Source organism: Oncorhynchus gorbuscha, linkage group LG01, assembly GCF_021184085.1.
Source record: "Oncorhynchus gorbuscha isolate QuinsamMale2020 ecotype Even-year linkage group LG01, OgorEven_v1.0, whole genome shotgun sequence".
NCBI classification, from domain to species: domain Eukaryota; kingdom Metazoa; phylum Chordata; class Actinopteri; order Salmoniformes; family Salmonidae; genus Oncorhynchus; species Oncorhynchus gorbuscha.
Genome location: NC_060173.1, coordinates 80,199,133 through 80,212,003, shown reverse-complemented (window position 1 = coordinate 80,212,003; position 12,871 = coordinate 80,199,133). Strand labels below are relative to the sequence as shown.

At 45.6% G+C, this 12,871-nt stretch overlaps 5 non-coding genes across 5 annotated transcripts; all 5 read right to left on the bottom strand.

The window, feature by feature from the left end:
* Window positions 1-10,433: 10,433 nt before the first annotated feature.
* On the bottom strand, window positions 10,434-10,513 carry trnat-cgu. The gene has a single exon. It is a non-coding gene; the product is annotated as a tRNA-Thr (tRNA).
* A 453-nt stretch (window positions 10,514-10,966) lies between these two features.
* trnaa-ugc lies at window positions 10,967-11,038 on the bottom strand. The gene has a single exon. It is a non-coding gene; the product is annotated as a tRNA-Ala (tRNA).
* A 224-nt stretch (window positions 11,039-11,262) lies between these two features.
* trnaf-gaa lies at window positions 11,263-11,335 on the bottom strand. The gene has a single exon. It is a non-coding gene; the product is annotated as a tRNA-Phe (tRNA).
* Window positions 11,336-12,363: 1,028 nt separating this feature from the next.
* Window positions 12,364-12,437, bottom strand: trnaf-gaa. The gene has a single exon. It is a non-coding gene; the product is annotated as a tRNA-Phe (tRNA).
* Window positions 12,438-12,519: 82 nt separating this feature from the next.
* trnai-aau lies at window positions 12,520-12,593 on the bottom strand. Its single transcript has one exon. It is a non-coding gene; the product is annotated as a tRNA-Ile (tRNA).
* Window positions 12,594-12,871: the final 278 nt, after the last annotated feature.

The window sequence follows — 12,871 nt, the reverse complement described above, 5'->3', positions numbered from 1 at the left end:
TCAAACCTTCTCCAACCTATCTCCTGATTCTTCCTCCTCAACCCTCCTCTCCTCCCTTTCTGCATCCTTTGACTCTCTATGTCCCCTATCTTCCAGGCCGGCTCGGTCAGCCGAGCGGAAATGGAGGAAAACTCGCCTCCCTGCGGACCTGGCATCCTTTCACTCCCTCCTCTCTACATTTTCCTCCTCTGTCTCTGCTGCTAAAGCCACTTTCTACCACTCTAAATTCCAAGCATCTGCCTCTAACCCTAGGAAGCTCTTTGCCACCTTCTCCTCCCTCCTGAATCCTCCCCCCTCCTCCCTCTCTGCAGATGACTTCGTCAACCATTTTGAAAAGAAGGTCGATGACATCCGATCCTCGTTTGCTAAGTCAAACGACACCGCTGGTTCTGCTCACACTGCCCTACCCTGTGCTCTGACCTTTTTCTCCCTCTCTCTCCAGATGAAATCTCGCGTCTTGTGACGTGCCGGCCGCCCAACAACCTGCCCGCTCGACCCTATCCCCTCCTCTCTTATCCAGACCATTTCCGGAGACCTTCTCCCTTACCTCACCTCGCTCATCAACTTATCCCTGACCGCTGGCTACGTCCCTTCCGTCTTCAAGAGAGCGAGAGTTGCACCCCTTCTGAAAACATTGGGGTATGCTTTTACAGAACCTGACACTCGATCCCTCCGATGTCAACAACTACAGACCAGTATCCCTTCTTTCTTTTCTCTCCAAAACTCTTGAACGTGCCGTCCTTGGTCAGCTCTCCCGCTATCTCTCTCAGAATGACCTTCTTGATCCAAATCAGTCAGGTTTCAAGACTAGTCATTCAACTGAGACTGCTCTTCTCTGTATCACGGAGGCGCTCCGCACCGCTAAAGCTAACTCTCTCTCCTCTGCTCTCATCCTTCTAGACCTATCGGCTGCCTTCGATACTGTGAACCATCAGATCCTCCTTTCCAGCCTCTCCGAGTTGGGCATCTCCGGCGCGGCCCATGCTTGGATTGCGTCCTACCTGACAGGTCGCTCCTACCAGGTGGCGTGGCGAGAATCTGTCTCCTCACCACGCGCTCTCACCACTGGTGTCCCCAGGGCTCTGTTCTAGGCCCTCTCCTATTCTCGCTATACACCAAGTCACTTGGCTCTGTCATAACCTCACATGGTCTCTCCTATCATTGCTATGCAGACGACACACAATTAATCTTCTCCTTTCCCCCTTCTGATGACCAGGTGGCGAATCGCATCTCTGCATGTCTGGCAGACATATCAGTGTGGATGACGGATCACCACCTCAAGCTGAACCTCGGCAAGACGGAGCTGCTCTTCCTCCCGGGGAAGGACTGCCCGTTCCATGATCTTGCCATCACGGTTGACAACTCTATTGTGTCCTCCTCCCAGAGCGCTAAGAACCTTGGCGTGATCCTGGACAACACCCTGTCGTTCTCAACTAACATCAAGGCGGTGGCCCGTTCCAGTAGGTTCATGCTCTACAACATCCGCAGAGTACGACCCTGCCTCACACAGGAAGCGGCGCAGGTCCTAATCCAGGCACTTGTCATCTCCCGTCTGGATTACTGCAACTCGCTGTTGGCTGGGCTCCCTGCCTGTGCCATTAAACCCCTACAACTCATCCAGAACGCCGCAGCCCGTCTAGTGTTCAACCTTCTAAGTTCTCTCACGTCACCCCGCTCCTCCGCTCTCTCCACTGGCTTCCAGTTGAAGCTCGCATCCGCTACAAGACCATGGTGCTTGCCTACGGAGCTGTGAGGGGAACGGCACCTCAGTACCTCCAGGCTCTGATCAGGCCCTACACCCAAATAAGCGCACTGCGTTCATCCACCTCTGGCCTGCTCGCCTCCCTACCACTGAGGAAGTACAGTTCCCGCTCAGCCCAGTCAAAACTGTTCGCTGCTCTGGCTCCCCAATGGTGGAACAAACTCCCTCACGACGCCAGGACAGCGGAGTCAATCACCACCTTCCGGAGACACCTGAAACCCCACCTCTTTAAGGAATACCTAGGATAGGATAAAGTAATCCTTCTCACCCCCCTTAAAATATTTAGATGCACTATTGTAAAGTGGTTGTTCCACTGGATGTCATAAGGTGAATGCACCAATTTGTAAGTCGCTCTGGATAAGAGCGTCTGCTAAATGACTTAAATGTAAATGTAAATGTAATTAGATATCATTCTGACACCAAACTGATACCAATTGACACCAAACCCACTTTTTCCAACTCGTTTTGTAGCCAACTATCACATACTTCAGAGCTGGCCCAAAATTCACAACGCCTTCGGTTCAAACCATAAAAAAAAACATAAAACACGTAGTTATGTTCTAGCTGCGGGTCCATTTCTTATGTTACGTGTAGACCTTGCTGAGGCGACCCCGAATCCCAAGTTTCGGCTCGATCGGTCATTTGGTGTCCGAGCAAAACCCTAATTGGTGCTGAAAATCCACTTTTTTCCATGACTTGCTACGGGGTCCTTGAATGAGCTATCGGACAGAAACGTTGGGGTCTGTCTATATGGGACGAGACGGTCGCAATGCACCTAGTCTTGCGACTCTGGGACATTTCTAAATGTCGCCATTTTCGTGATGCAAAAATGAATAGAAGTCATTGCAAATGTATGAAGCTGTTTCTCGGCCCGAGAACTGTCTAGACCCACGTAACTCACCACGCACTATCGACCGGAGGTCTAGAACAGGATTCTAAAGTTTCGGAACTCTAGGTCCGACGGTTCTGTAAAAGTTCCAACAAGGTTAATTAATGCAGGCAGTGTATGTCTCTACGCAGCCCAATGGGTCCCTACTTCCAAGCTGTGTGTGTGTGTGATTTAGTTTTCCTTTGAAATTTTACAGGGAAAATGACTGATTTACAGTTCATGGGGGTTGCCTAATCACATATATGAAGTTTTGGAAAGATCTGACTTTTTTAACCCCTCGAAACAGCACAAGAGACACCAATTATGGCACTTCCGGTTGACACAGGAAGCTGTAAGTCAACACATATCCTCATTGGGGTATGCTTTTACAGAATCCTGAGTTTTAAGTCCTTACGTTAAGAATTGACTGATTTACACAGGGTTGAATGCACTATGTCTATCAAACTGCAGGCAGGGTATGGATAAACACTTTTAGGGTGATTTTAACCACTTCCGGTTGGTCCAGGAAGCTTAGAATCAACACAGGTAGACCTCATAGTGGTCTGATGGACTGTCATAGAAGACAGGTTCATTAGGCATTCATAGCCCACATAGGCTTCAGGTTGAATTTAGAGGTGCAGGCAATGTATTCCTATGGGGAGAGAAGTCAATGCAAACTCTTTGATGTAAACACCTTCTTTTAACTATTAAGGGTTAATGCCACACGGTCAAGGTTAGGCTTGCACGGATCGGGAGGACCTTAGGAACGTACCTGAGGTCGAATTGTGCTTCTCACCCTAACAGTTCTCTCACTGTCACCCAAAAGCAAATTACGTTGTGGGGCAGGCTTCATTTTAGGCCTATTTTTCTAATGGTCGCTGCGCTTAGACCGAGCGAGCTACGGTCAAGCGGGATATCTCGTTGAACTCGGCACGGCCTAGAGATTATGTTTATGCCATTGCCTGCTCTCTGTGTCTTTGAGCACCGCACTTTATCACTCCATCCTTGCTGTGTGTGTGTGAGAGAGCTTTTCTTTGACATCTGCTGGGAGAAATGACTGATTTACAGTTTAGGAGGGTTACCTAGTCACACATATGAAGTTTTGAAGAGATGTGACTTTTTAACCCTTCAAAACAGACACTGTGTCCCAATTAAAGGCACTTCCGGTTGGCACAGGAAGCTATAAGTAAACACATGTCTTGATTGACATAGAAACTTACAGAATCCTGAGTTTTAAGTCTTTAAGTTAAGAATTGACTGATCTACACAGGGTTGAATGCACTATGTCTATCAAACTGCAAGGTTATGGATCAAAACACTTTTGGGTGTTTTAACCACTTCCGGTTACTTCCAGGAAGCTTAGAATTGACACAGGTAGACCTCATAGTGGTCTGATGGACTGTCATAGAAGACAGGTTCATTAGGCATTCATAACCCACATAGGCTTCAGGTTGAATTTAGAGGTGCAGGCAATGTATTCCTATGGGGAGAGAAGTCAATGCAAACTCTTTGATGTAAACACCTTCTTTTAACTATTAAGGGTTAATGCCACACGGTCAAGGTTAGGCTTGCACGGATCGGGAGGACCTTAGGAACGTACCTGAGGTCGAATTGTGCTTCTCACCCTAACAGTTCTCTCACTGTCACCCAAAAGCAAATGACATTGAGGGGCAGGCTTCATTTTGGGCCTATTTTTCTAATGGTCGCTGCGCTTAGACCGAGCGAGCTACGGTCAAGCGGGATATCTCGTTGAACTCGGCACGGCCTAGAGATTATGTTTATGCCATTGCCTGCTCTCTGTGTCTTTGAGCACCGCACTTTATCACTCCATCCTTGCTGTGTGTGTGTGAGAGAGCTTTTCTTTGACATCTGTTGGGAGAAATGACTGATTTACAGTTTAGGAGGGTTACCTAGTCACACATATGAAGTTTTGGAAGATGTGACTTTTTAACCCTTCAAAACAGACACTGTGTCCCAATTAAAGGCACTTCCGGTTGGCACAGGAAGCTATAAGTAAACACATGTCTTGATTGACATAGAAACTTACAGAATCCTGAGGTTTAAGTCTTTAAGTTAAGAATTGACTGATCTACACAGGGTTGAATGCACTATGTCTATCAAACTGCAGGCGGTGTATGGATCAACACTGATAAGGTGTTTTCAACCACTTCCGGTTACTTCAGGAAGCTTAGAATTGGCACAGGTAGACCTCATAGTGGTCTGATGGACTGTCATAGAAGACAGGTTCATAAGGCATTCATAACCCACATAGGCTTCAGGTTGAATTTAGAGGTGCAGGCAATGTATTCCTATGGGTCGAGAAGTCAATGCAAACTCTTTGAAGTAAACACCTTCTTTTAACTATTAAGGGTTAATGCCACACGGTCAAGGTTAGGCTTGCACGGATCGGGAGGACCTTAGGAACGTACCTGAGGTCGAATTGTGCTTCTCACCCTAACGGTTCTCTCACTGTCACCCAAAAGCAAATGACATTGAGGGCCAGGCTTCATTTTGGTTCTGCTTTTCTTCAAGGTCACTGCACTCAGAGCGAGCTACGGTCAAGCGGGGCGTCTCGTTGAACTCGGCACAGTCTGGAGACTATGGTGATGCCATTTTTGGTGTTGATTTCAGAATGCCATTTTGGTGATGGTCCCTCTCCGTTTAAACATATTGCTAATGTAGAAAAGTCAACTAGCAAATCAGTGTCCATCAGTCAATTAGATGTCATTCTGACACCAAACTGATACCAATTGACACCAAACCCACTTTTTCCAACTCATTTAGAAGCCAACTATCACATATGTCAGAGCAGGCCCATAATTCACAGGGCCTTTAGTTTAAAACATAATAAAAACGTAAAACACATAGTTACGTTCTAGCTGCGGGTCCAGGTCGGACATTATGTGAAGGCCTATGTGAGGCGACCCCGAATCCCGAGATGCGGCTCGATAGGTCCTTCGGTGCCCGAGTAAAACCCTAATTGGTGCTGAAAATCCACTTTTTTTCCATGCCTTGCTATGGGGTCCTTGAATGAGCTATCGGACAGAAACGTTGGGGTCTGTCTCTATGGGCCGAGCCGGTTTCAATGCACCTAGTCTTGTTTCTCTGAGACTTTTCTAAATGTCGACATTTTCGTAATGGTCAAAATGAATTGAAGTCATTGCAAATGTACGAGGCTGTTTCTCGGTCCGAGAACCTTCTAGAGCCACCTAACTCACCACGCACTATCGACCTGAGGTCTAGAACAGGTTTCTAAAGTTTCGGAACTCTAGGTCTGACGGTTCTTTTTTAGCTCGAACAAAGCTAACTATTGCAGGCACTGTCAGTCTCTACACACCCCAATACGTCCCTCCTTACAAGTTGTGTGTCTGTGTGATTTAGTTTTCCCTTGAAATTTTATGGGAAAATGACTGATTTACAGTTCATGGGGGTTGCCTAATCACACATATGAAGTTTTGGAAAGATCTGACTTTTTTAACCCCTCGAAACAGCCCCTGAGACACCAATTATGGCACTTCCGGTTGGCACAGGAAGCTATACGTCAACACATATCCTCACTGGGGTATGCTTTTACAGAATCCTGAGTTTTAAGTCTTTACGTTAAGAATTGACTGACACAATGATGAAAATAATCATGGCCTCTAAACCTTCAAGCTGTATACTGGACCCTATTCCAACTAAACTACTGAAAGAGCTGCTTCCTGTGCTTGGCCCTCCTATGTTGAACATAATAAACGGCTCTCTATCCACTGGATGTGTACCAAACTCACTAAAAGTGGCAGTAATAAAGCCTCTCTTGAAAAAGCCAAACCTTGACCCAGAAAATATAAAAAACTATCGGCCTATATCGAATCTTCCATTCCTCTCAAAGATTTTAGAGAAGGCTGTTGTGCAGCAACTCACTGCCTTCCTGAAGACAAACAATGTATACGAAATGCTTCAGTCTGGTTTTAGACCCCATCATAGCACTGAGACGGCACTTGTGAAGGTGGTAAATGACATTTTGATGGCATCGGACCGAGGCTCTGCATCTGTCCTCGTGCTCCTAGACCTTAGTGCTGCTTTTGATACCATCGATCACCACATTTTTTGGAGAGATTGGAAACCCAAATTGGTCTACACGGACATGTTCTGGCCTGGTTTAGGTCTTATCTGTCGGAAAGATATCAGTTTGTCTCTGTGAATGGTTTGTCCTCTGACAAATCAACTGTACATTTCGGTGTTCCTCAAGGTTCTGTTTTAGGACCACTATTGTTTTCACTATATATTTTACCTATTGGGGATGTTATTCGAAAACACAATGTAAACTTTCACTGCTATGCGGATGACACACAGCTGTACATTTCAATGAAACATGGTGAAGCCCCAAAATTGCCCTCGCTAGAAGCATGTGTTTCAGACATAAGGAAGTGGATGGCTGCAAACTTTCTACTATTAAACTCGGACAAAACAGAGATGCTTGTTCTAGGTCCCAAGAAACAAAGAGATCTTCTGTTGAATCTGACAATTAATCTTAATGGTTGTACAGTCGTCTCAAATAAAACTGTGAAGGACCTCGGCGTTACTCTGGACCCTGATCTCTCTTTTGAAGAACATATCAAGACCATTTCGAGGACAGCTTTTTTCCATCTACGTAACATTGCAAAAATCAGAAACTTTCTGTCCAAAAATGATGCAGAAAAATTAATCCATGCTTTTGTCACTTCTAGGTTAGACTACTGCAATGCTCTATTTTCCGGCTACCCGGATAAAGCACTAAATAAACTTCAGTTAGTGCTAAATACGGCTGCTAGAATCCTGACTAGAACCAAAAAATTTGATCATATTACTCCAGTGCTAGCCTCTCTACACTGGCTTCCTGTCAAAGCAAGGGCTGATTTCAAGGTTTTACTGCTAACCTACAAAGCATTACATGGGCTTGCTCCTACCTACCTCTCTGATTTGGTCCTGGTTTTTTATACATACCTACACGTACGCTACGGTCACAAGACGCAGGCCTCCTAATTGTCCCTAGAATTTCTGGCAAACAGCTGGAGGCAGGGCTTTCTCCTATAGAGCTCCATTTTTATGGAACGGTCTGCCTACCCATGTCAGAGACGCAAACTCGGTCTCAACCTTTAAGTCTTTACTGAAGACTCATCTCTTCAGTGGGTCATATGATTGAGTGTAGTCTGGCCCAGGAGTGGGAAGGTGAACGGAAAGGCTCTGGAGCAACGAACTTCAGTTTTTGCTGTCTCTGCCTGGCCGGTTCCCCTTTTTCCACTGGGATTCTCAAAAATCTAACCCTGTTACGGGGCTGAGTCACTGGCTTGCTGGGGCTCTCTCGTGCCGTCCCTGGGGGGGTGCGTCACCTGGGTGGGTTGATTCACTGTTGTGGTCGGCCTGTCTGGGTTTTCCCCCCTTGGGTTGTACCGTGTCGGAGATCTTTGTGGGCTATACTCGGCCTTGTCTCAGGATGGTAAGTTGGTGGTTGAAGATTTCCCTCTAGTGGTGTGGGGGCTGTGCTTTGGCAAAGTGGGTGGGTTATATCCTTCCTGTTTGGCCCTGTCCGGGGTGTCCTCGGATGGGGCCACAGTGTCTCCTGACCCCTCCTGTCTCAGCCTCCAGTATTTATGCTGCAGTAGTTTATGTGTCGGGGGCTAGGGTCAGTTTGTTTATCTGGAGTACTTCTCCTGTCCTATTCGGTGTCCTGTGTCAAATCTAAGTGTGCGTTCTCTAATTCTCTCTTCTCTCTTTCTTTCTCTCTCTCGGAGGACCTGAGCCCTAGGACCATGCCCCAGGACTACCTGACATGATGACTCCTTGCTGTCCCCAGTCCACCTGGCCATGCTGCTGCTCCAGTTTCAACTGGCCTGGGCCCTAGGAAATGTCCCAGGACTACCTGACATGAGGACTCCTTGCTGTCCCCAGTCCACCTGGCCATGCTCCTGCTCCAGTTTCAACTGTTCTGTGATTACTATTATTCAACCATGCTGGTCATTTATGAACATTTGAACATCTTGGCCACGTTCTGTTATGCAAAATGTCAGATGAAATAGCAATCTCCACCCGGCACAGCCAGAAGAGGACTGGCCACCCCACATATGCTCTCTCTAATTTCTCTTTCTTTCTCTCTCTCGGAGGACCTGAGCCCTAGGACCGTGCCCCAGGACTACCTGACATGATGGCTCCTTGCTGTCCCCAGTCCACCTGACTGTGCTGCTGCTCCAGTTTCAACTGTTCTGCCTTATTATTATTTGACCATGCTGGTCATTTATGAAATTTGAACATCTTGGTCATGTTCTGTTATAATCTCTACCCGGCAAGCCAGAAAGGACTGGCCACCCCACATAGCCCGGTTCCTCTCTAGGTTTCTTCCTAGGTTTTGGCCTTTCAGGGAGCTAGCCACCGTGCTTTTACACCTGCATTGTTTGCTGTTTGGGGTTTTAGGCTGGGTTTCTGTACAGCACTTTGAGTTATCAGCTGATGTACGAAGGGCTATTAAATAAATTTGATTTGATTTACACAGGGTTGAATGCACTATGTCTATCAATGCAGGCAGGGTATGGATATACACTTTTAGGGTGATTTTAACCACTTCCGGTTGGTCCAGGAAGCTTAGAATCAACACAGGTAGACCTCATACTGGCCTGATGGACTGTCATAGACGACAGGTTCATAAGGCATTCATAACCCACATAGGGTTCAGGTTGAATTTAGGGTGCAGGCAATGTATTCCTATGGGGAGAGAAGTCAATGCAAACTCTTTGATGTAAACACCTTCTTTTAACTGGTATGGGTTAATGCCACACGGTCAAGGTTAGGCTTGCACGGATCGGGAGGACCTCAGGTACGTTCCTGAGGTCGATTTGTGCTTCTCACCTTAACGGTTCTCTCACTGTCACCCAAAAGCAAATGACATTGAGGGCCAGCCTTCATTTTGGGCCTACTTTTCTAATGGTCGCTGTGCTTAGACCGAGCGAGCTACGGTCAAGCGGGGCATCTTGTTGAACTCGGCACGGCCTAGAGAATATGTAAATGCCATTGTAGGCTTTGTGTGTCTTTAAGCACCGCACTTTGTCACTCCATCCTTGCTGTGTGTGTTTCTGTGTGTGTGTGCTTTTCTTTGACATCTGTTGGGAGAAATGACTGACTTACAGTTTATGGGGGTTGCTTAATCACACATATGAAGTTTTGAAAAGATCTGACCTTTTTAACCCTTGGAAACTGCCACTGTGACACCATTTAAGGCACTTCCGGTTGGCACAGGAAGCTATAAATAAACTCATATCCTGATTGGGGTATGCCTTTACAGAATTCTGAGTTTTAAGTCTTTACGTTAAGAACTGAGTTATTTACGGAGGGTTTAGTGAGTGTGTGTTATTTCAGAAAATCATAGAAAATCACAGAAATTTCGCAGAGCTCCGCAGCTCACTTTAAAAAGATTCGTAAGAACACCCTGCAACTGGATCTGTAACCGTTGAAACAAAAACACCTATCCATGAACATCACCAATCTGTCGTTGTACGATTTCTCTAATGACGATAGATAAATGGCTGGTTCTTTTTTTATTGACACCGGAGGCTCCTTGACTTTGACGTGAAGTGGAAAAATAATTTCTCTATTTTCATTTTGGACCTTTAATCCCAGATAAATGGCCATAACTCAAAAACAGTTGAGGCCTAGACGCCATCTTGTTCGGGGCCAACTGGCTCTACTTCCCCTTAATATAATAGTTGTGTTCAAATATTGATACAACATGATTCTTCTACAAAGTCCTCCAATTAATGTAAATTTCCATGGAATTTGAAGCCTTTTCTATAAAGGCACGGATGGGATTTGAACCCATGGTCTTCGGTTTACGAGACCGAGACCGACATGCCTTACCACTTGGCCACCATGCCACCCTATACTGCAATATATATATATATATATATCAACATTCTGGAAAGTAGTAGTTGTGCAAATGTGAATTTGGCACACAAACTCAGTGGAGAAAGGACCTCATACATATATAGCATGCACTCCCCTCTGAGCTTCCATCCCATTTAATTTGCAGATAAAACGCAATATCAATACACTGTACTTTATATATACACCACTCCATTGAAACTACAATGAAATGATAGCAGCAATTCTTAAAACAGGTACGGACAGGGATCGAAAACATGAACTTCAGTTTTTGAAAATGATGCCATAAAAGTTGGCAACCATGCCACTTCTGTTCTATAAATGTACTAACAGGGATTGAACGCATGTTCTTCAGATTAAAAGACCAAATTATTTAGCACATCTCTGTTTCCTGCTTAGAATTTCAACATGTTGGAAAGTAGAAGTTGGGTCTTTGCAAAAAAACATGGAGAAGCTGGGGATTGAACCCAGGACCTCATACATGCAAAGCATGCGCTCTACCACTGAGCTACACCCCTTTCTGGGAAAGTAAAAATTGTTTCTTATTTTTGTCTTACGACAACCTACTGTCATGTAGCAATGACAAGCAACTTTAATGTAACACTGATGTCAAAATGTCAGATGAAAAAGCAAGACATTACTTACTTTCAGAGGAGCAGCGTAGCACACACCATTGAGGCCCACAAACAAAGCTGTGGAAAGTTTCCTTGAAGCCAGAGCATAAAGAAAGAACAAATACAGATGTCGAAACCCGGGATCGAACCAGGGAACTTTAGATCTTCAGTCTAATGCTCTCCCAACTGAGCTATTCCGGCAATTGACTCAAAATAATTCTGTGGCACCCTTGACAATTTACATGCATGTGACTCATAATTTTGACACTCAAAATGTACATAATAGCCAGTATGGGGATCGAACCCATGACCTTTAGCACCTTTATTAGCACCACACTCTGACCAACTGAGCTAACCGGCCATTTGCTATTTTGCTCAATTGTTGAAATGCAAAGCCTCTGCAAGTGCTGGCACGTCAACAAACAAGTCCACCAACAGCATAGCCTGACAAGACTGGACCCTCTTGGTTGCTTCTTGCGGAAATTCCAAACGGCTGGGGAATTAGCTCAAATGCTTTCACGCGTGAGGTAGTGGGATCGATGCCCACATTCTCCAAAAGCACATTGTTTTATGGATCCAAGAAAACTCCAGTTCACACTTCATGCAGCCTTGTCTTACGACAACCTACTGTCATGTAAACAATGACAAGAAACTGTCATGTAACAATGACAAGAAACTCTCATGTAACACTGATGTCACAATGTCAGATGAAAAAGAAAGACATTACTTACTTTCAGAGAGCAGCGTATCACACACTCTAACCAACTGAGCTAACCGGCCGCTGGCTACAGAGCACAATTGTTGAGATGCACCGAGCCTCTGCAAGTGCTGGAGCGCAAACTAACAAGTCCACCAACAGCATAGCCTGACAAGACTGGACACTCTTGGTTGCTCCTTGTGGCAATTCCAAACAGCTGGGGAATTTGATCAATTGGTATTGTGTTTGCTTAGCATGCTATAGGTAGTGGGATCGATGCCCGCATTCCCCAAAAACACATTTTTTATGGATCCAAGAAACTCCAGTTCACACTTCATGCAGCCTTGTCTTACGACAACCTACTGTCATGTAGCAATGACAAGCAACTTTAATGTAACACTGATGTCAAAATGTCAGATGAAAAAGCAAGACATTACTTACTTTCAGAGGAGCAGCGTAGCACACACCATTGAGGCCCACAAACAAAGCTGTGGAAAGTTTCCTTGAAGCCAGAGCATAAAGAAAGAACAAATACTGCAACCCGGGATCGAACCAGGAGACCTTTAGATCTTCAGTCTAACGCTCTCCCAACTGAGCTATTCCGGCAATTCACTCAACATAATTCTGTGGCACCCTTGACAATTCACATGCATGTGACTCATAATTTTGACACTCAAAATGTACATAATAGCCAGTATGGGGATCGAACCCATGACCTTGGCGTTATTAGCACCACACTCTAACCAACTGAGCTAACCGGCCATTTGCTATTTTGCTCAATTGTTGAAATGCACCGAGCCTCTGCAAGTGCTGGCACGTCAACAAACAAGTCCACCAACAGCATAGCCTGACAAGACTGGACCCTCTTGGTTGCTTCTTGCGGAAATTCCAAACGGCTGGGGAATTAGCTCAAATGCTTTGCACGCGTGAGGTAGTGGGATCGATGCCCACATTCTCCAAAAGCACATGTTATATGGATCCAAGAAAACTCCAGTTCACACTTCATGCAGCCTTGTCTTACGACAACCTACTGTCATGTA